The sequence below is a fragment of the Protopterus annectens genome, chromosome 2.part0, assembly GCF_019279795.1.
Source record: "Protopterus annectens isolate FY-2018-M chromosome 2.part0, PAN1.0, whole genome shotgun sequence".
In the NCBI taxonomy this organism is placed as follows: Eukaryota; Metazoa; Chordata; order Ceratodontiformes; family Protopteridae; genus Protopterus; species Protopterus annectens.
The window spans coordinates 908887476-908908782 of NC_056728.1; positions in this window are offsets into that span (position 1 = coordinate 908887476).

Below are 21307 nucleotides of genomic sequence, written 5' to 3' on the forward strand. Positions count from 1 at the left end.
CAAGTGAAGAAAGTGAGTACAAGAACTGTTTTTCTCTAAGCAAGTGAGGAAGGTAAGTGCAAAAACTATTTTCCTCTAGGTAATGAGGAAGGTTGAGTGCTGTAGTAATTTGTAGCTTATTTAGTGCTTACAAAAAATTCTGAACAAGTGCTGAGCACGAATAAGCAAATTCAAGTGCTAAAACTAAGAATCTGTATCTGAACTAGAATAGTTACAGGAAAGAAACAAGTGCAGATGCGAGCTTTTAAATCAGAAAGTTGATGTCAGTGTATGTGCTATGCATTGCCTCTTTGCCAAGGCCTGGGCATACTGGGCATGCCTCCTTCTGCCTACAGGGGCAGGCTCAGGTAGTTCATCCTCAGAGTCACTGTGCCTGTGATGGCCTTGGCAATGGTGGGAGGCTGTGTGGCCCTGCCCCGTGCTGTTCCTGCTGCAGCTGTTTCCATAGGATCATATTGTGTAGCATGGCACATACTATGAACATTTGTGTACATGTAGCTGGAGAGTAACTGCAAGACTCCACCAGATGCATCAAAGCAGCAGAACTGTGACTTGAGCATCCCAAGCACATGCTCTAAAATGATTCTAGTTTGTGTGTGTGCCTCATTATGGAGTTCTTGTTCAGGTATGTGTGCATTTCTGGGGGGTGTCATCAGCCATGGCTCCAGTGAGTAGCCAACATCCCCCACTAGGTGGCCATATGGGATGTCTCCACTGGCAAATGACTGGTACAGCTGTGTCATATGCCAGATGTGGGAGTCGTGATAGCTTCCAGGGTTGCCAGCACACACATTCATGATAATGCTCTGGGCATCGCACGCGACCTGGCAGTTGATGGAGGGAAAGCCCTTGCAGTTTAGGTAGACCCTACCCCACTTGCCGGGTGGTGCTTTGATGTGTATGTGCATGCAGTCTATAGCATCCACTACTTCAGTGCATTCTGCTATGCAGTGGAAGAGACTCATATTGCTGGTCAATGCCTCGTGTGTGTTGAGGAAATATATGTGCTCATTGGCATGTGCTGACATGGCATCTAGGAACTGGTGGAGTACCCTGAATGCTGATGCCTGTGAGATCCCCATGATATCCCCAGCTGGCCTTTGGAAGGCACCTGTAGCTAAGTATTCTTAAGCTTACACAAACCTTGGTATCCACTGGGATGGGCTCCCCTCTGTTTGTGTTTGTGAGGCAGGGCCGGCATAGCTAAACAATTTGCTGTAGAATGTCCCAGTCCATCCTACAGTGCTCCACTATCTCCAGCTCATGCAGCCCCTGGTAGGCTGCCCTGGGGTCTGTATACTCTTCTCCTCCTCCTCACTGTGGGCTGGTCATCAGCATTCACATCCTCACCACCCTCAGCCTCTTGCACATATTGATGTATGACAGTGATAGCAGCCCCTAACATTTTGTTAGTTTTGTCAGGTAAAATTTCTCTGTCTGTGTACACTGGTGGTGTAGAGTTTGTGGGAGAAAACAGAGTGAAAGGTGTTTGCATAGTTTATAGTAGTGTGCTGGGCTGCTGTCTGCGTAATTGGCTGATTCTGATACATTTCACCTGCCAGCTATGTTAGTTCTCCTTGACTGCCTTCCTACTGCTGTTTTCCCTTCCCATTTCCTCCACGTTTAAGCCCTGAGGTGTGCCATGCATACCCAGTGCGCAGGTGTGAACAGTGCTGCTATTTTTTGTTGTTTGTTTTTTGTTTAAAACCCAGTGTGCGGCACATACACCAAAACAGTGCTCAACAATGTAAGACACACCCCGTCCTTAGCTGTGCTTAAGTAAGGGCAAACACGGGCCACAGAGCTCCAATAAGCTTACAGCATGCATGACACATCCCCTTATGAGATCATCCACCTCTTCTACTTATACAATGCTGTTGCTGCACCTACACGGTTGGGTGCAAGTTAACACTGAGAGGAAATCTGTGATTCAGTATCAATCCCCTCATTTGCATAAATCAGACTGTTAATTCATAGCTACCACACTCATACTGAGCCTTCCTCCTTATCAGCAACTATTCCCTGGTAATGTTGTCTTATGCATGCCATTGACTATTATGACAAAATGCAGATTTGGGTATAAAAGCTTATTTCCCCCCTTTTTTATTTTCCTGACGATCCCATTTGCGCACCGCTGCACTATGCTTAAACGACCGAGATCAGCCAAAACAAAAAAACTTATTTTGTATAACATTTCAGCTATTTTTCATGCCAATGGCCATATATTTGGCCATTGGCATGCCTACTACATAGAATACATGCTTTCTTTCGAGCTGTCATGCCTCCATTTTGCAGAAATGTATTCGGTTAGTAACCAAATACATTTCTGCAGTTTACACTATTCCTGCACAGATGCCTGCCTGCTTTCTGGATCACTGATTCACCTCATTTACATGGTTTTCACCAGCAAATGAGGTAATTAGCATATGGCAGTGGTGTCCATGTGGGAATAGTGTAGGGGAGCTCATTCATGTCTCAGGGACTCGATCCTGGATCACTCATCGACCATATTGCGTGCACTCCGTGCAGAGCTTACTGATTCTGGGGGAATATGTATTTTGTGTCTTACAATATTTTGTAATTGTATAATAGCATTAAAAAATAGCACAAACTCCAGCAAAAACAGTGTTCAAAAGCAATGTTAGTAATACAAGGTTGTACTAAATACATGTTACTACAAATAAAACCCAAGTTTACAATCTATGCATAGTTAGGCAAATTAGAAATACTTATTATAGTTCTAAGTGTTTTACAACTGCATTCTAATATCAAGTTGCAAGAAGATTAGCAAATGACTAAAGGCAAAGTAAAGTGCTGAATGGGTTAAGAGATGTACTATGATTTAAGAGTCTGGAATGCGCAGAAGGAAAAAAAATATTTTATGTGAGCTCGAATCTTTCCAGGCTGGAATGGGTAGTTACAAGGAATGTTATATGAGATAAAATGTTACTGGTACTAAAATTACAAGGTCAAAAACAAGAAGTATTCACGTGCAACATTAAGCAAAAAGCAAGAAATCTACAGAAATCCTGTTTGGTAATTGTAATAAAACAGCACAACTGTGCATACATGTCAATAATAATCTGTTTGCAAGTAAATACTAAAAGAAGAAAACCCTCAGTTACTCCAAGTACAAACAGTAAATGGGCCATGGTACGTAGTTAAAATAAATTATGCAGGTCCCTTGACCACAAATGGAGGGTATAAATACCTACAAGTAGCAGTAAATGTCTTTTCAAATTTGGTAAAGGCAATTCCTACTAAAACTATGACAGCATAGGCAACAGCAGAAGTTTTATAAAAAATATTTTCTGTCATCAGAAATGGCTAAGAATTAAGTCATATTCAGCAATTGCAAAATACAACTCATACTGGTAAAATATTTTTATAGAATGGTCTTCAAAAAAAGTTGTTAAATTAAATAGTTTATCCAGTTCTAGTAGTAATGCTTGTTATCATTGTACTGACAATATAAAACTGTGTTTTAACTTGCTGCATCAAAAAAACTAAACGTTTTGTTTCCTAATGTATTTCATATATCAGTGTTTTAAAATAAAACAGAGGGAATTGCTATATATATATATATATATATATATATATATATATATATATATATATATATTTATTTATACATTTATAAATGCATGTGCACATCTGTTTGAGAGATGCATATACACATCTGTTGCTATAATATATGTAGGAATAATATAGTCAGATGCACGCTTTTCTCTTTGCTGGCATACACATATTTAAGGGTTAAACTGTTCTCAGGTAAAAATTCAGTAAATAAAATGGCATTCATGCAATGTAACATGAAGTCTGGTACAGCTTGATATAAGCTGAATGTTCAGTGTTTAATGCAAGCTTCAAGGTTTACAGATAAGAACCCAGGTGCAAAAAAGGAGCCGAGTTGAAGGCAAGAACAACTTATTGAACTGTCACGTAATTCACCTTGAAACAAGAACACAAAGGAGCTTATTAACAGACTGTATAACATCATGGAAGACTGCATGTTCACACAGAAACATTCCCAAACAGGAAAGACTCCCTACATCATCAAAAGACAGTTTTCACACAGAACAAAAAAAGACTCCCTAATACCAAAATAATGACTTTGAGAGTTCCCAAAAGACTGCTTTCATAAGAATGTATATATGTGAGATTTAATCTGATTTTTAGGGAGATCTGTTAGAGCTGTTTCATGGAGAACATCATTCATGTTGTATTGAGAAGAAACTTGATATTAAAGTTGCAAACTGACAGTATTGTATGAGTAGTCTGTTATATAGACACTTACTTTATATTACTGTGTTAAAGTTTAAAAAGGTTAAAGTTTATCTGCACTATCCAGACTTTGATTTTTACAAGGCACTTCAAACATCTGCATTTAATTATTGGGCACCAACATAGATCCGTGGTCAACAGCTTCAGTTAGACAAATCTGGCAATTCTTCAATCCATCATTTATTTTAAATAATTCTTCACTAGGTACTAGGGGATATCTACACTCCCAGTCAAGACAAGAAGTTATTCACAGATTTCTTGGAGCTTAGCAAAACACAAATATCCCTACCCAGTTCAGCATCCAGTAGGAGACTTCAGCCTAGTGCTTAGTGAATATAAGGATAGGTTATATGGTATACCAGAATAGCGTAGGAAGAGTCAGACATCTATATGAAGGGCGGGATGATGCATATCGAATGGCGTGATGTATGGAAGGAAGTTCACTTAGGTGTCATTATCACATTATTTGTTTTAGCAATCAGTAATGGGATTGACAAGTCATCCAAAATAACCAGGGGATGGAAATGGACTCATTTTTACTGGGGGACTTTGATAAAGAACTACAATCCATCATTTCTAATGTTTTCGCCATTAATGCAAGTCAGGATGACTCTTCTGAATGGCTTTGGTGGGAGGGCTATATCCTTGAAAGGGAGGGATATAAGAGGAGAATAAAGCAACATGTTTGACAATTGAAAACCAGAGAATCAAACTTGGTACAAAGTAGGATATATGAGCAAGGAGGGTTCAATCACTTAAAGGACTTAGAGATGAAATTGTCTACAGAAATATGTGTGCTAGAAACAACTGGAGCAGAAGAAGAGCTGCTGAGGAGACAGTTTTGTTGGTTAAAACATGAAGGTGGCTCCTAGTGAATTGCTTGGTTCTTTACGCATATCACAAGCAAATGATCAATCAGGGGTTACTATTTCAGCAGATTACGATCTTGGCATGGTGTTTCAGGAATTTTACATCTCTCTTCATAGCCCATTTCCACACACAGGTAGTACTACATGAAACCTTTTAGCAGCACAAGCTTGACCATTAGGCCCTCATGGAATTAAGGCTCTTAACAGACCCATCACTTACTTTGAGGAAGGAAAAGCAGTCAGTAGTCTCAAGTCTAAGTTCAAAGCTTGAATGGTTTCCACTCAGAATTTTACAAATGGGGAGGAGGTAAATTGTTGAGAGCATTGACATGGCTTTACAATTCTCTAACCTAGATTACACTCAGGTGATGATAATGGTCATTCCAAAACTTACAGGAACACCCACATTGGGAGATTATAGGTCTATGTCCCTTATTAAACTAGACCAAAATTTCTAGCTAAAAGTTTGGCTTTCAAACTGGATGCTTCTTTGCTCCCACAACTGGTGCAAGAGGGTCAGAATGTGTTTATGCAGGTAGAGATACTGTAATAATTGGTGAGATCCATTTTATACAAATATGAAGTGCTTCTGCAAGATACAGGTATAGTCATATTTGATAATACTAAAGCTTTTGATACAGTGTGCTGCTACTTCATGGTTAGGGGTCTGCTACTCAGGAAATGTGAGATGAACATTTTGTGATTGGAAGAACCCTTTACTTGGGGTCTTCATTTAGGATTGTTATTAATGGGGGACTTTGATGGCTGAAACAGTTAGCAAAGTACTTTAGGTATAATGATACGTAAACTATAAACACCACAACTGAGGAAAATCTTTGTAAATGAGTTATGAGAGTCAAGGAGTTATGTCCCCAACAATTTTTAATAAACTTTTAGGGAAAATTCAAGCAATGCAGACTATGACATTGCCTTATATTATTTATTTGGTTAGAAACATACCCATCCCAGTAGCTCATTGAAGTTTAAGCCATCTACAGGAGCTTATTAACAGTCATGTCCTTGGGGACTCAGGAAGAATATCCACTTCAGTAACATGTATACCAAAGTTTTATGAAGAGCAGGGGCTTCCACACCTGATCAGATAATGCTACTGCATTTATGTTAGTTCAGTATACAAGATGGGTTTCCCATAAAAGTGGTAAAATTAATAGGTTTTCCAAGACTGATGGTGAGGATTGCCAGTACCTGCCATAACAGTGGATCTGGATGTTGCATAGGGAATGTAAACAACAAGGGAATATCACTTGGAAACTAGGATCAACAAAGCATATTTAGGAACATGCTATGATCCTAAACTGTATTAACAAACGTGTAAGGGAATATTGGAAAGTAAGGGGATTTTAGGACAAGATCAGATTTTAACAGGTATAGATTGCCTCTCACCTAAATTTTTTAAGACTATCCACTCTCACTTCCATCTCAGGAAACAAATAGTTAACATATACACAAAGAAGTCAAAACATATACTCATCATAAACAGGATCTTCCCATAGAAGAAATTAACCAGTGTCAAGATAAGTAGAGCACACCAAACTTATATTGACCTGTGGGATACCCAGGCAAGGGCACATCAAAACTTAATGAGGGGTAAATGGAAAGCCACTAGAGCATGTTACTAGCTACAAAAGAATGGCGACAGGCTTGGGACATACCACAGGAGTTAAGTCAATGGCCTAAATATAGATAAGGCTGCTGTATAGGTTGTAGGTATCTTACACTGGTTGAACAGGCCAAGCTGGGACTGAAAGCTAAATAATCATCATTGGTGATGTGACCAATCAAGAGTAGATACTGTACACATGTGGTGGGAATGTCCACTGGTATGAACCTACTGGGTATACATGGTTAAGACACTCAGTGATATGTTTTGAAAAGATTTATGGTAGGACTAAAAATGTTGGATTTTTAGAGTTATTTCCCAAATGGCTCCACATGAGCCTCTTATAGAAAAAGTCTGTTCGGTCTTGTTAAGTGCAATAAAAATACTCCATGCCAAGTAACAGAAAACGAAGGAAGTATTTCTTATAGAAGGGTTGGGAAAGCCTCTATGGGTAAACATAGGAAATATTCTGTACTCCACCATTAAGGATGCTTGGATGAATGTTAAAATCCCATGACAAAGGAAAAAACTATTCAGAAATGCTAGCATGCACATTTAGTTTATATTGTGTGCTTTATTCCCCGTCATTCCAAGTGTGTTAATTATTTCTCTGTAAATTGAAAGAATGGTCTACCTGTATGCTGCACCGTGTATGTAATGCACTTAGTTGGATCCTTACTATCTTTGCTTTTATCATATTCTGCAACCTTTGCCAATTACATGATTTTGTGAATTGTTTTACTTTTTATTGCACTTGTATGATAGGTTACATTTTATTATAATAATCCCTTTAAAAAAATAAAAAGGCTTGATCAGGTCAAGAGAAGCCATGTGCAATAGAGGGACAATTGTCCACAGCCTCTGTAATCTACTCAAAGTTTACAAGTTTCACAAGATAGGAACTGCCATTCATAAAACCAAACAAACTAGACACTAGGTCTTTTAAGTTGCCTGTGTCTGCATAAATGAGCTCTACTATGATATGTTCTATGGTTTTGCATAGTTCAATAGTTCATATACACCTGTGTATGGGCCAATGGCCAATCAAAATGCAGACTCCAGAATAATAGTGTATATTCTGGAACCCATCCATGTATACAATTGCTTTTTAAAAACCTGCAAGGAAGGGGCTTGATGAATGTGTAGCAGAACAAAACACTGTGTGATATAACTTGCCCTATGGGCTATCCTTGACTTATCTAATCTAAAAGAATAATGAGCACCTTGAGTGTTGGAATACTCAGCAAATCTATATTTAATAACGTTCGATATTCAGTACTATGACACCCCTTGTAAGCCAAGGAAAGTTTTCCCCACAAGTATCTATAATTGTGAAAAGACCCAAGGTTTCCAGCCAAGATAGATATGACATATCTCTACAAGAAGTAATATGCCTTGTGAATTTCCATTCAACACCTTCAATAAGGTCCAGTGGTGCAGCAGTTTGCATTGTCAGCTCACAGCAAGAGGTTCTCAGGTTTGATTCTTGCCTGAGGTGCCTCCTGTGCACAGTCCGCATGTCTTCCCTGCATTCATGTGGGTTTCCTCCCACATTTCAAAGACATAGGTCTGGAGCATTTCTCCTCAGGCCTCCACTGAAAATGGGCTCTGTCCCAGTCTGACTTTTCCAGTAAACAAATGTTAAATAAATAAGAACAAAACAATGTGTTATACCCAATTATAAGGTCAGTGAGGCTGATGGGTCTATAATTACCTAGGCCTGAAAGGAACCACCTTTGAAAGGGGGGTTAGACTAGCTCTTCTCCATCCATCAAGTAGAAATTATGGTGATAGGATGAGGATGAGCCATTTAAGCAGAAGCCCCACTACTGTATACCAGACATTGATGAGAATGCAGCCTTGTGTACTGCCTGGTACAATGGAAGTTTTGATTTTAGTCTTTGACAGTGATTTGAAGTTTTGTTTTTGTTATTTCAGTCAAAAATACATTTTAAGGGCTAGTGATGGCAAAAAATGTAGGTAGGTGGTGTAAGCACCAATATCCTTGGGACTGCAGTGGGTGACAGTATTATGGATGAGATTGATGCAGTGCTGGACATTATTCTGTAATTTCCTGACACAACTTAACAAAGAAAGTTGCAAATATTTCTTATTTATGTAAGCTTGTACTTCACTTTACATTTTCTAAAAGTAGATTCATAAGAAATTACTTGGCATGTGGTCCAAGAGACCATTCAGGAGCCTAGTCCAAATTCCCAATTGCTCCAAAGCACTATCTGATTAAGTGACTTGCTGAAGATCACACAGTAGGGAAATGAAGGCTGAGGGAAGTGCTCTTGATTTTGTTGATTGCATGTTTCAGTGTGGCCTTGAGGTAGAGTGAATGTACATTTCTTACAACTTTAATTATTTTCCTTCTTTTGTTCAGTTTATTAACAGGGGAGTCCCTACAAAGATGTGTACTCTTGAATTTATCACTACAGTGGAAGGGTAATAACATTTCTATGTAGCCCCTTAGGTCATTGTAAAAGTCAGATGTGAATGTGGTAGCCCTACCAGCTGGGTCCATTACACGCTAAGGTAGACTTGCCCTGGAGAAGTCTCTAAAGATGGTCTTGTGGTGGTGAGGGGCTACCACTAAACCCGACAAAGATGACTGATTCATGAGCAGATTTATCCATGAATGAGAAAATCTGTGGTAGGCTACAGAAGAAAGGCTAATTCGGTGAGGGCCATGTCAATGATATTAGAGCCTATAGTTGCAGTTTTACAATTCTTCCCAGTGCACTGACATTAAAATCTACAAAACACTAAGTATATCCATTTCTAGAGGTGTAAATGTGCAAATTAATACTTGGGTAATTGAAGTCCCTAAGCAAAAATGTATTTGATTTTACATTTAATCCTACAATGATGTTAAAGGTGATTTCCATAACCTTTAGGGGACACAGATATGAACATGCAGCTAGCTGAAATAATCAGATTTGTTAAACATGATTTCTATTTCTAGATCCTCAGCAGTAGACTTATATGTAATGTGATGTGAGTTGATGATAACTGTAACAAATACATATACTCCCACAAAGTTACCCTAGGATCTGAAGGCATTATAGATGCTAAATGTCTGTGTAGTAAGTGTTGTCATTGTATTGAAACCATGTCTCAGTAGCTACACAAGTATAAAGGTGTTTGAGTTGGGGGAAGGCTTCCTGTTCTCGACATCTTCCTATTTAGACTCCTAGCATTAAAGTAGCGCCACTGTCTTGCCTACATTTGAGTTTGAGTTTGCTACATAGGAATGTCCATTAGGTGGACTCTGCCTAAAATGACTCTACAAGGGAAGCAAATACTTAAGCCATGATAAAATAACTACAACAATAAAAATAATCAAGCCGTTCAATGATTTTGTTAGGGGAAGGCAGATTAGATTAGGGTAAGTGAGGGGAAGAGGTGGAGGAGATATTAAAGCATAATTCATAAATACAACTACAATAAACTAGAAGAGATGATTGCAATGCAGGATATTACTGTATTTTTCTGTGATCAACCACTATCATCAAACTGGACTATACACTCTGGGTGGGTGATGAAGGCACTTTGGTTGGTCAGCTTAGTTTACTTTTCTATAGCTGGAAAATGCTTAAATGAATTAGCCATTTTGTCAGTCACTAGGTTCTTTCATTTAATAGCTATATACATTCTCATCACTGCAGCTACATTTTTAACTAAAAATATTTTTATTGAACCAACAAAGATAAAAAAACATAGAAAACTAAACCAAGTTTAACAATGGAACTTTTCATACATGTAAGCCATATCCCCTTCAACTAGAACATATACTATGCAAGTAACATTGCAACTAGTTGAAGCAAAGTTTCTGAGAATCGGGCAGAAGTGTTCCTCTAAAAAGAAAAAGACTAGGTATACAAACATGTTTTCTCCAACACAGATAACAGCAGTTTGTTCATTGCATAACCATTCATACATTTTCTTTTGCACAGCCTATACATTATTAACAAAAGGAAAAGCCATTCCATACATTAAGAAAGGGTAGGCATGCAGAAGGAACAAAAGATTGTTTTATTTAAAGAAAGAAGGATTATGAAGCTCAGAGAGGGAGTTGACAAATGGATATGCAAGGACCTCTAATCTGAGACATAAAACTGAACAGTTCTTCTTCTGCCTCTTAATACTTCTACGAATAAAACTGAAGTAGATTGTTGAAGCTTAGAGGCATTTACTGGCATTTCTAGTGGAAGTGGTCTCCCTAAGACTGTGCTTAAATTCCAACTTCATTACTGCATAACACAGTCACAGATATTTCATGTTGGACTTGTTATCGGGCCCCTGTAATTATTTAATGTATTAGGAGGCACAACATGTCTCCAGTCAAATTCCATGATAAGTCATTAAGCCACATGTTGCCTTTCCTTCCTGTTCTTTACTCCTCATGGTAATCCTCTCTACCTTCAAAATAAGGTAGTCTCAGATCACTAGTTCAGAATGCCAAATGTCCCTCTTTTGTTCTAGGTTTTTCTTAAATTCTTCAGTACTAAAGTTAAGTGTAAATAGTTAAGGTGTTTTGGAAAGTAAAAACACATATCATACCATGGCCTAGGCACTAAAGGCATTAACAGTCTTTGTCTTTAACCTCATGCATTTGGATAACCACTTATGGTCATAGGTGAACAACTGAGTCAGCATGAATGCCTGGCTGTACAAACTTCAGAGAAGCATAAACCTGTACTGTATGCTGGGAAGACTAACAACTGACACAATACCCTCCTGTGCTTATACTGTCAAACGTACTCTAGTCCAAGTTTTAAGTTTATATCTGTTACGATCAGCTGGTTTGGATGAAGTAGGATACCTAGATACTTAGAATTCAACTTACTCCAAGTACAGGGGAAACTAAATACCTAATGATTCTAGTGCAAGGATTTGAACATTTACTGTAAACATTTCTGCTTTGCTATGCAGACACAGAACCTGACAGTCCCTTTATATCTTTCTAAGGGCTCTCTCTTAGACTTCTGCAATCATCTGAAAAAAATCAGTACATTCAATAAAATCTTGCAGTGTCCAGCCCAATAACTCATTGGAGTTTTGCAAGACCCTGTTCAGAGATTCAGTAGCTATAAGGAAAAGGACTGAGGAAAGTGGGTGGCCTTGTTTCATGCATTTAATAATCTAAAGGGAGCAGATATGCTATTATTAGTCAGAAATTCACAGTAGAGGAACTGTACAATGCTTGTACTACATACAGAGTGCAAAATGAAAGTATCTAAAACAGACATTTAAACAGCAAAAACAATTACTTTAATAATCCATTAATTATGTTATATTAATTATTTTCAATCGCAAAAGTTGTTTAGTCCTGCCTAGATTAACCTGCCATATTTCACTTTAAATGTGTCTTCCTTTCAATAACCTTTCATTTAAAAGTAAATCTTCTCTTTTTGAAATAGGAGCTTATTCTAAAATAGTAACCAGAATACTGTTTTACCACTACATACAAATACAAATTTTGTGGCCAGACTGCTCTTTGGTCTTGTATTCTCTATGCCCAATGTAATCTAATACTTTAAATTTGCTTGTCATCCCACTGATGTAATACAATTGGCAAGAGCATGCAATAATATAAACTACTGAGGTGGTAGTATAAGTGAAGCAGCTTTAAATAATTTTAGGGAATGTTTTTATCACCATGCTTCATATGTTATAAGAGCCAAATTGGTGAGGGTACCATCGTGTGGAAATAATTCACACCTCACTGTAACAACAGCTTTCCAAAACTTGTTGTGTTCTAACTAGTCATATAAATTTCTCTTTTACAAGAAATTAGTGAAACACCAAACAACTTAGTTCACATCAATTCATCTTGTCCTAAATATTTCCAACTTCAAACAAGAATGACAACTAGTTTATCCCTGACCTTGTAATTTATCTGAAATTATATTTGCCTTGGTTTTGGAAAAGTCTGAACAAGTTTAGTAGGGCTGGGGTTAGTTGGCCCTCTAAATCCTGAAAGACCTGTACATTCTTTCCATCTATAGAGCTTTCCTTTAGGAGAACTTACTATGACCTGTTGGACCTCTTAGTTTGGAACATGGACAGATATTGTATTTTTTAACACTGGGAGGACATGTGAGCTGAACTTTACTCAAAGATGCATCGCTTCTGCAAAGGCATTGTTAAAATTTACTGAATTGTTTCATCTTAGAGGCACAAATGAATGTTCAAACCAAATTCATTATTTTTTACCCATTATTCCCATAGACAAGAAATGTGATCCAGAATTGATAGAGTTTATGTCTCTAATGACCCAACTGATACACTAGGCAAAATCAAGACAGTATTCTGCCCACTTTCAGATCACAATCCAATTAAACTTTGACCTGGTTTTTAAATCTAATAATAATGTTAAAATCAGAAGGTTACCATCATATATAGCATGTTTAAAAGAATTTAAGGACTTTTTTTAAATTAAAGAAAATGTTTCCTTTATAGAAATGAATATAGAGGATACTTCAGAAATTTATGGGATGCACTAAAACCATCCCCCAGATTCATGAAGCTCGGCGCAAGGCCGGTGTAAGGCCTGCGCCGGCTGTGCGGCATATATATGGTGTAGTAGCACCATATGCATATTAATGAAGGTGCGCTGCCACCACATCCACGTGCATAGGACACATGCGCGAGTGCATGGGGCGTTACTAAGCTGCGCCTGGAGGCGTGTCAATGCCGGCTGGCGATGAGCAACCTAAACTGCTGAATATTATAGCCTGCCTGCAATAGTAATCGCACCTATCAGTGTCCGTGGATAATGAAACGTATGCAAAGCATGCAAGACAGTTCCCGGCCACACAAAATGGAGAACCAAACAGAAATGCATGCAACACAATATGAGTTTCCGTCCATGGAACAAATGATATTTAAAATCATGTGTCCGTAATGTACTGCACTGTCAGTAGTAATACCCAGTGGAAGTGAAGCGCATCATGTCAGCGCGCCGCCAATACGCACGTCTAGCCCCATAGGCAGGGTCACCAGCAGTCCCACAGTGGTAGTGATAGTACACAGCTGGGCAGTTGTGGCCATATAACAACTGTAAAAAAACCTGACAGTCCAAATTGTATACCAAACTCACACAAACATATGAATATTAAAATGTGCTACACACAAGAACAGGAACGTAACTGGCACATACACATAGGATGCCATATGCGGAACCGGGACATCCAAATGCAGAACCTATGCATGCAAATGCAATATGCAACAACCCCTGTATAGTACATAACCCGCACCCATGTCCGAATGTCCACCAAATCCAGCTACCAGCCTTGCGCAGCCATACACCTACACATAGTGAGTATTTCCCATATGTAGTAGGAAGTATCGACCTAGGCAGTGTCAGGATTGCAAATATGTATCCCACGTATGTAAACATCCCATCACAGTTACGTAAATCCAAATGCCCATGCGTCCATGTTCTGGCAAAATGTGTGTACATCCCGCGTGGGATAAGTAACCTGTTGAAACATCAGAGTTGTTCACACGCCACGGTGTTTAGTACTGTATACATCTGGACAAACCATGTATGTGTAGTCACGGTACTGTTCAGTTTCTAGACAGACATGCAAAACATACTACGCAGGATGGAACACCTGTCCACCATGCAGGTCTCCCCACTAGGGTTGCCACCTGTTCAGATGCCCAAGGTGGGACATCTGATGTAGAAATCTGAGAATTTGCAGGATAAAACATACCCCCCGGCCAGTGCAAAGGACAGAATTACACTTGTTTGCCAAGATAAAAGCTTATGTCATAGCATGTGAATTGCTTATGCTAACCCAAATAATAGTTATGTGTTTCAGATACAAAATACCTGTATCAAGCAACTATTAAAGAAAATAAGAAATATACCTGTGTCTTAAAATCACAGGACACTTGCCATGTCTTAGGTGTCGTCACAGGACACAACTGTCCAAAGTGGAACTTCCCCTCGCAAAGAGGAAGAGGTGGTAACCCTACTCCCCACTGAATTATCAACAGTATATATTCAACCCAATCACATACCGACACCACCACTCAACCTATTACTGCAACAAAATCTGGACAAAGCCTAAAATGACGGGTGGACAAATAGGGACAGATGTAAATACTGCTCTCACAAACTTCGAAAGTTCACAGAATAATAGTATGTACATTAGCATGAAATGTTGTGAAGGATGTGGGGTAGTCCCCGAGTATTACAGAGGTCCGTACATTCTTACTGTAACAAACCTTCACATATGTTTACTGTATTACTGCATACCTGTAGTTAATTAATAGCTAATTCATGTCCAAAATAATAATCCTTGTATGAATGAATACAGGAAATAGTCAAATGTGAATGGGAACACCACTCACCGTGGATAATGTATTGTAACCACCCCTACCCATATTATGTATTGCCAACATTATAAGCTGCTGACAGGTGCCCAAACACCTGTGTCTGTAAACACAGATAAAATGTTTAAAATGGACAAACTCTGTCCATGTGCTTTGTCTGACATTTGAACATGGTCAGGTCAGTTCCGTTCACCAGGCGGACAAGCCTAAACCCAGATCACCACATGAACACCCTGACAATTAAAGACTTGTATGTGTCAGGACTATAAGCCTTGGGGTTCTGAATATCCCTGCAGTAATGAAATATGCAGCTTGGGTCCAGAGCAGTAGGGAATAGGGAATGTGTAATATGTAGTACCGCATTTTTTCCAGCAGGAGAATGGATGCCTGTGTCGTAAGTGAAGCGGTGAGGCATATGTTAATGTAGCTATGTACTATGGGTATGCATATAAATGAATCTTAACACCAAAAGTATAGTGGTTACAGCATCCGGCCAACATGAATGCAGTCCCGGTTAAACTACGACTACAGCACATATAATGTTAAAGTGTAATGAATGCGTCTGTGCTGTACAGACATTTAAATATGTAAAGGTGAACGTGTGTTTTGCATATGTCCGTTAACCGGATTACAGATATTTTACTGGTACTGTCACAAGTAATAAAGCCCACATAAGCACAAAGACTTAGTAAACATATGTAACCCACAATAAGGATATGCATGTGTGCCTGCGCGTAACCCACAATAAGGAAATGCAAGTGTGCCTGTGCGTGTGTAATCCGCTCACAGCATAGCAAATGAATGCTGGTTTCTACACGTAATGTCTATATATGGATATATACATTTGTGTATAGATATATATATATATCCACAGACTTAAACTAAATAAATATATGAAATAAAGAATGTACAGACATATATATATATATATATATATATATACACATATATATATATATATATACACTCAAACACATACAACATTAATTGATATATACCTAACAAACATATAAACAAATGTCCTCATAGATATAACACATGTACATAAATAGGTTACACCATAGCTAGTATGGATACACATAATAGACATGAAATTAAGGTAAATACACTGCTGCTCTCAAAACTACTGCCCGGAAAGTAGCAGTGTGCCAGATCTGCACGTCCTACTCTTTAAACATGGATATAGGTGACCTTTGCAAGACTCCAAAAATAGTGAATCTATAAACACACTGTCCTGTAATGATTGCTGCAAAGAAGTGTCATCTGCAACTACAATATAGCTGTACATGCAACAGTAGCTTGTGCAAGTGTAATAACACATGGGTTGACAGAATGTAAGACATATGTACCGACATGCGGAGAGTGGATAGTGCTTAGAAGTGTCGTCATACTTTATTATCGCTCACATTAAATATGTGTTATGACTACTGTGGAGGGGTGTCAGGTCTGGGAATCATGGGTATGCAATAATGGGCCTAGGTGCCTAGGTGTTGGTCGGCGCAGATTTATGAGGTCCGCCCCATGGGAGTGATTAATATACCTATGTGGGTATAGCAGACGCCTGTAACTTCCTAAAATGAAGAACCCATCTACTGGATATCGTGTAAACTATTGGGGAAGACGTAGGGAGTTATATTAGTGTCATGTAAGTGATTATCATGGACGTACATGCATACGAATAAGATGGTAACTATACCTCTCAATCAGAATAAGACATCTGGACAAAGGCATTCTAAAATAAGTACAAATAGGGAATATCTCAAATATTCCTCTTACAAAGTCAGAACATTGATAGAATAATGGATCAGTCAATAGTATGAATGTTTTGAGGGTTATTAACTGTAAACTACAAATGTCTGTCATTATTGTCTAACCCCACAGTCCCTAATGACTTCCCACTAAATTACCAGAAAGGCACAATATTGTTAAAAAAGGAACAAAATCAGACGTCTAAGTTCGGGACATTTACCCAAAATGTGTACAGTCGAGAGGTATGAAGGTAACCCTGACCTAAATAAATGTACAGAACTAGTGAGATTAGGTGGACAGGTGTGAAGAAAGACATGATGACAAATGACAAAACATGTATAAGTCAAAAGCATGTACCTCGACAAATCTGGATGAATACTAATGCCCTGTGATAGTCAATGTGGAAGGTTAATAGAAACAACATAAATGTGCCCCTCAGGGTGCTATGCAGTGTCCCCAATACAGTGTTCAATCTCCCACACACGCATGTGAGTTCTGCCACTGACGGAAAGTGCAAATACCGGCGAACACATAAGGTAGATGATAGCAGAATATGTTTTGATCAGCACCTGTTGGCTTTTGTGAGGAACACAACACTCTGGGCGGGTGTGTCCTACAAAAGGAATGTAATGGCATCTGGCCTGTGATTTCTCCATATATTGTGTGTAGTGGTGTAATAAAATGACATATCTTGTATCAGAAACAGATACATGTTATAGGAAACAGTATCATCGACTATACCACTACAAGACAAATCTGAAGGTATGAAAAGTGCTGAAGTAGTCAGTTTAGTATTGACCGCAGGTATGTGTGGACTTGTCAAATGTCACAGCTGTACATATAGTTCCTATAGGGCTGTCACCTCTACAAATGATGAAAGTGGGAGGTGCTCTGTAGAAATGACAGACGTAGCAGGTCAAAACATACCTACAGCCATGCTTACTCCACAAATAGACATATTAGCACACATCAAAGCTTAGGCCAGGATTCATGAAGCTTTGGTCGGTGTACGAGTAGAGTAAGAGTAGAGCAAGGCAAGATGTCCGTTGAGCTATTCAGCAATATCCTGTAGGGGCGTGTAACATAGCCCCTCAAACGAACGTTGCACGGACAATGTTAGGATATGCAAATTATCCTATTTGTAGGTGAAAGCTATGCAAATGATGTAAAATATGTGATACATGAAACAGTAAGCTGTCCGTGCAAGAGTAGAGTTATGTGCAGAAATGTACATGGATGTGAACCGAGTAACGTTCTGCAAGTAGCTAAACGGAGCAATGTCATCTGCAAATAAAGGATGGTTTAGTTGAAGAAGCATGCCAATGGCCAAATATAAGGCCAGTGGCATGTATTCACATTGGAAATTAATAAAACTCTAGTTGTCCTCCCCCGATCTCCGGTGTTTAAGCGTAGCGCAGAGGCGCGAGTACGCGCTGTGCATACAAAACAAGACAAATATGTAAAATATACATACAAATTGTAATGTCAGTTAAAAGTTATTGCGTAATGCAGGTGACTGACAAGCTGAAGACAACATGGCTACCGAGTAGTGGTTGCTATGTGTGGAAGCGCACACTCAGAGATCTAACCAAGCATTAGTAGGCAATCCTATGCAATTGAGGCTGAGGATAGTGAAGCACAATTTGTCATGCCATATGGGCCAAGCCTCTACAGTGTAAGAGTAGGTTAAGGGGGCTATCAGCATAGAAGATAGGTGACATCATGAGTGTGTATGTATAAAACACTGTAACCTTATTGGAGCAGTGTGTCACATGTCTGCTTTCAGTGACTCATCAGTGGAAGAGGCGTGTTATGATTTATCCTAGGTAAAGTCAGTAAACTGACAGTGTACGCCATGAATATCACTGAAGTTCCTTGCAAACCTGGTGAAGTGTGTTTGCGCCCGTGCAAGCCTGTAAGCCCGAGTAAGCATGTGTGCATGTGTGTCAGCCTGTGTGCGCGAGTTGAAGAACGAGTAAGCTACTGTAAGATTGTTGAAGCCCGTGTAATGTTGTGTAAGCCAGTGTAAGTGTTTGTATGCATGTATAAGCCTGTGTGCACACGTGGAAGCAGATATGCACTTCACTGTGCTCCTATGCGTGGCGCCGCTCACTGTGGACACAAACAGTGAAAAGGAAGGTAAACATATAGCAGTAAATTAACCAAGGAGAACTACCACAGCTAACAGGTGAAAACAATCAGACTGAGTATATTACACAGCCAGTACAGTAGGCCAGCACAGCACAGCACGTACAACTCTACAAACAGCAGTCCACCATGTTTTTCTCAGACACATTGCAGCACTGTAGTATACTAAGAGAAGTGCAAACTGTAAAAGCTTAACTGAGACAACATAATGTTAGGGGCTGCCATTGCTATTATACATCAACATATGCAACATGTGGAGGGTTGTACCAATGTGAATGCTGCTCAGCATCACACAGTGAGTAGACGGAGAGGAGTGTGCAGGCACAGGGTAACCTACCAGGGGCTACATGAGCTGGAGATAGTAGGGCGCTATAGAGTGGACAGAGACCTCCTGCAGAAGATTGTGGATCTGTGCAGGCCATGTCTCACACACAGAACCAACAGAGGGAAACCTATCCCAGTGGAAACCAAGGTATGTGTTGCCCTAAGGATACCAGCAACAGGTACCTTCCAGAGATCAACTGGTGATATGATGTGGATTTTACAAACATCAGCATCCAGGGTACTGCACCAGTTCATGAATGCCATGTCAGCACATGTCAGTGATGATGTATATATCCCCAATTCCCATAAGGTATTGGGCAGCAATATGTGTCGTTTCCACACAATAGTGGAATACCCTAAGTACTGTGTGCAATACACTGCACGCACATATGCATCAAAGCACCAGCCAGTGAGTGTGGTAGGGCCTACATCATCCACAAGGGCTTCCCCTCCATGAAGTGGCGGTTTGTGTGTGATGGCCAGCCTGTAATAATGAATGTGTGTGCTGGATGCCCTGGAAGCTGCAATGCTTCTGATATGTGGCATCTGACGCAGCTGTACAAAACATTTGGCAATGGGGACAACCCTCATGGTCACCTAGTGGGGGATGCCGGATGTGCAGTTCAACTGTGGCTGATGACACACATCAGAAATGCCCACACATGAACAGGAATGCCATAATGAGGCACACGCACATACAGAAACCTTACTCTAGCATGTGTTTGTGTCGCTCAAGTCACAGTTCTGGTGCCTGGACACATCTGGTGGAGCATTAAAGCACTTGTCAACTACATGTATCAGAATTGTCTGTGGTCTAGGTCATCTGTGTCTCACACACACACACACACACACACACACACACACACACACACACACACACACACACACACACACACACACACACACACACACACATACACACACATGACAGTTTATATACATAGTGTGAGTGACTGTTCATGTATGTGTAATACTGCAGAACAGTTCAAACACAGCAAAGTATGTCAATAATGGACATTCATCATAGTTGTACAACCACCTTGGAGGATATGCATGCAGAACTCTCATTGCATATGTGATACAGTGATGTTCTTCAAAATACCATTGTAAATGCAAATATCAAATGACAAATGACATAGCACATATCTATATGTACACATTGTTACCCATTATACATATTGGGGTGTAATACCTATGTGTTACTGTTGGTAAAGTATGTGTAGTAAATGTGGATAACTGACTCTGTTTAGCCTTATAGGTGTACAGCATGGGTTGGATAACACGTATCTGTCTGTATGATACCCTTGTGTAGACTAACTATGTCATGTGCAGAATGCATTCTAGGCCACAGTATGAATTCCCAGATGTGGACAGGAATATCCCTATTGTCTTTGCTTGTAACTAACATGGCTATATGTCAAACAGTAATGGTTCCAGCAATGTGTGACAGTCAATACCAGTGCGAACTGGTATAGTATAGTACATGTAGGATCCACATGCTACTGTGTGTCCTACATGTGTGGGTCAGTTGTGAAGATATCATATAACAATTGGTCATTCAGACTGTTGAGGTCATGTCTACTACCATAATGCAAAACTATGACAGATAGTAACAGTATCACCCACAGCACCGTGTAAAACCATAGCAATCACACATGTGTAGACAAGTACAACAATATGTGTAGTATAATGCACACTGGCCACCAATAAAAACTATGAATTGTTAACAGTGTGAAATACAGGGCATGTCACCATTCCAATGTGTCCACTATACATGTACATGCAGACAGTGCACCTTCACCATGTTCACATATAGATACATGTAAATCTGTACTACACACATCACACACGTACTGCACACTTTGTAGCACATGCTGCCAATACTACACATGTCAGTCAAATGGCACATGGATGGATAATACATCTTCAGAATTAACAGTGCTGTACACTATACTAC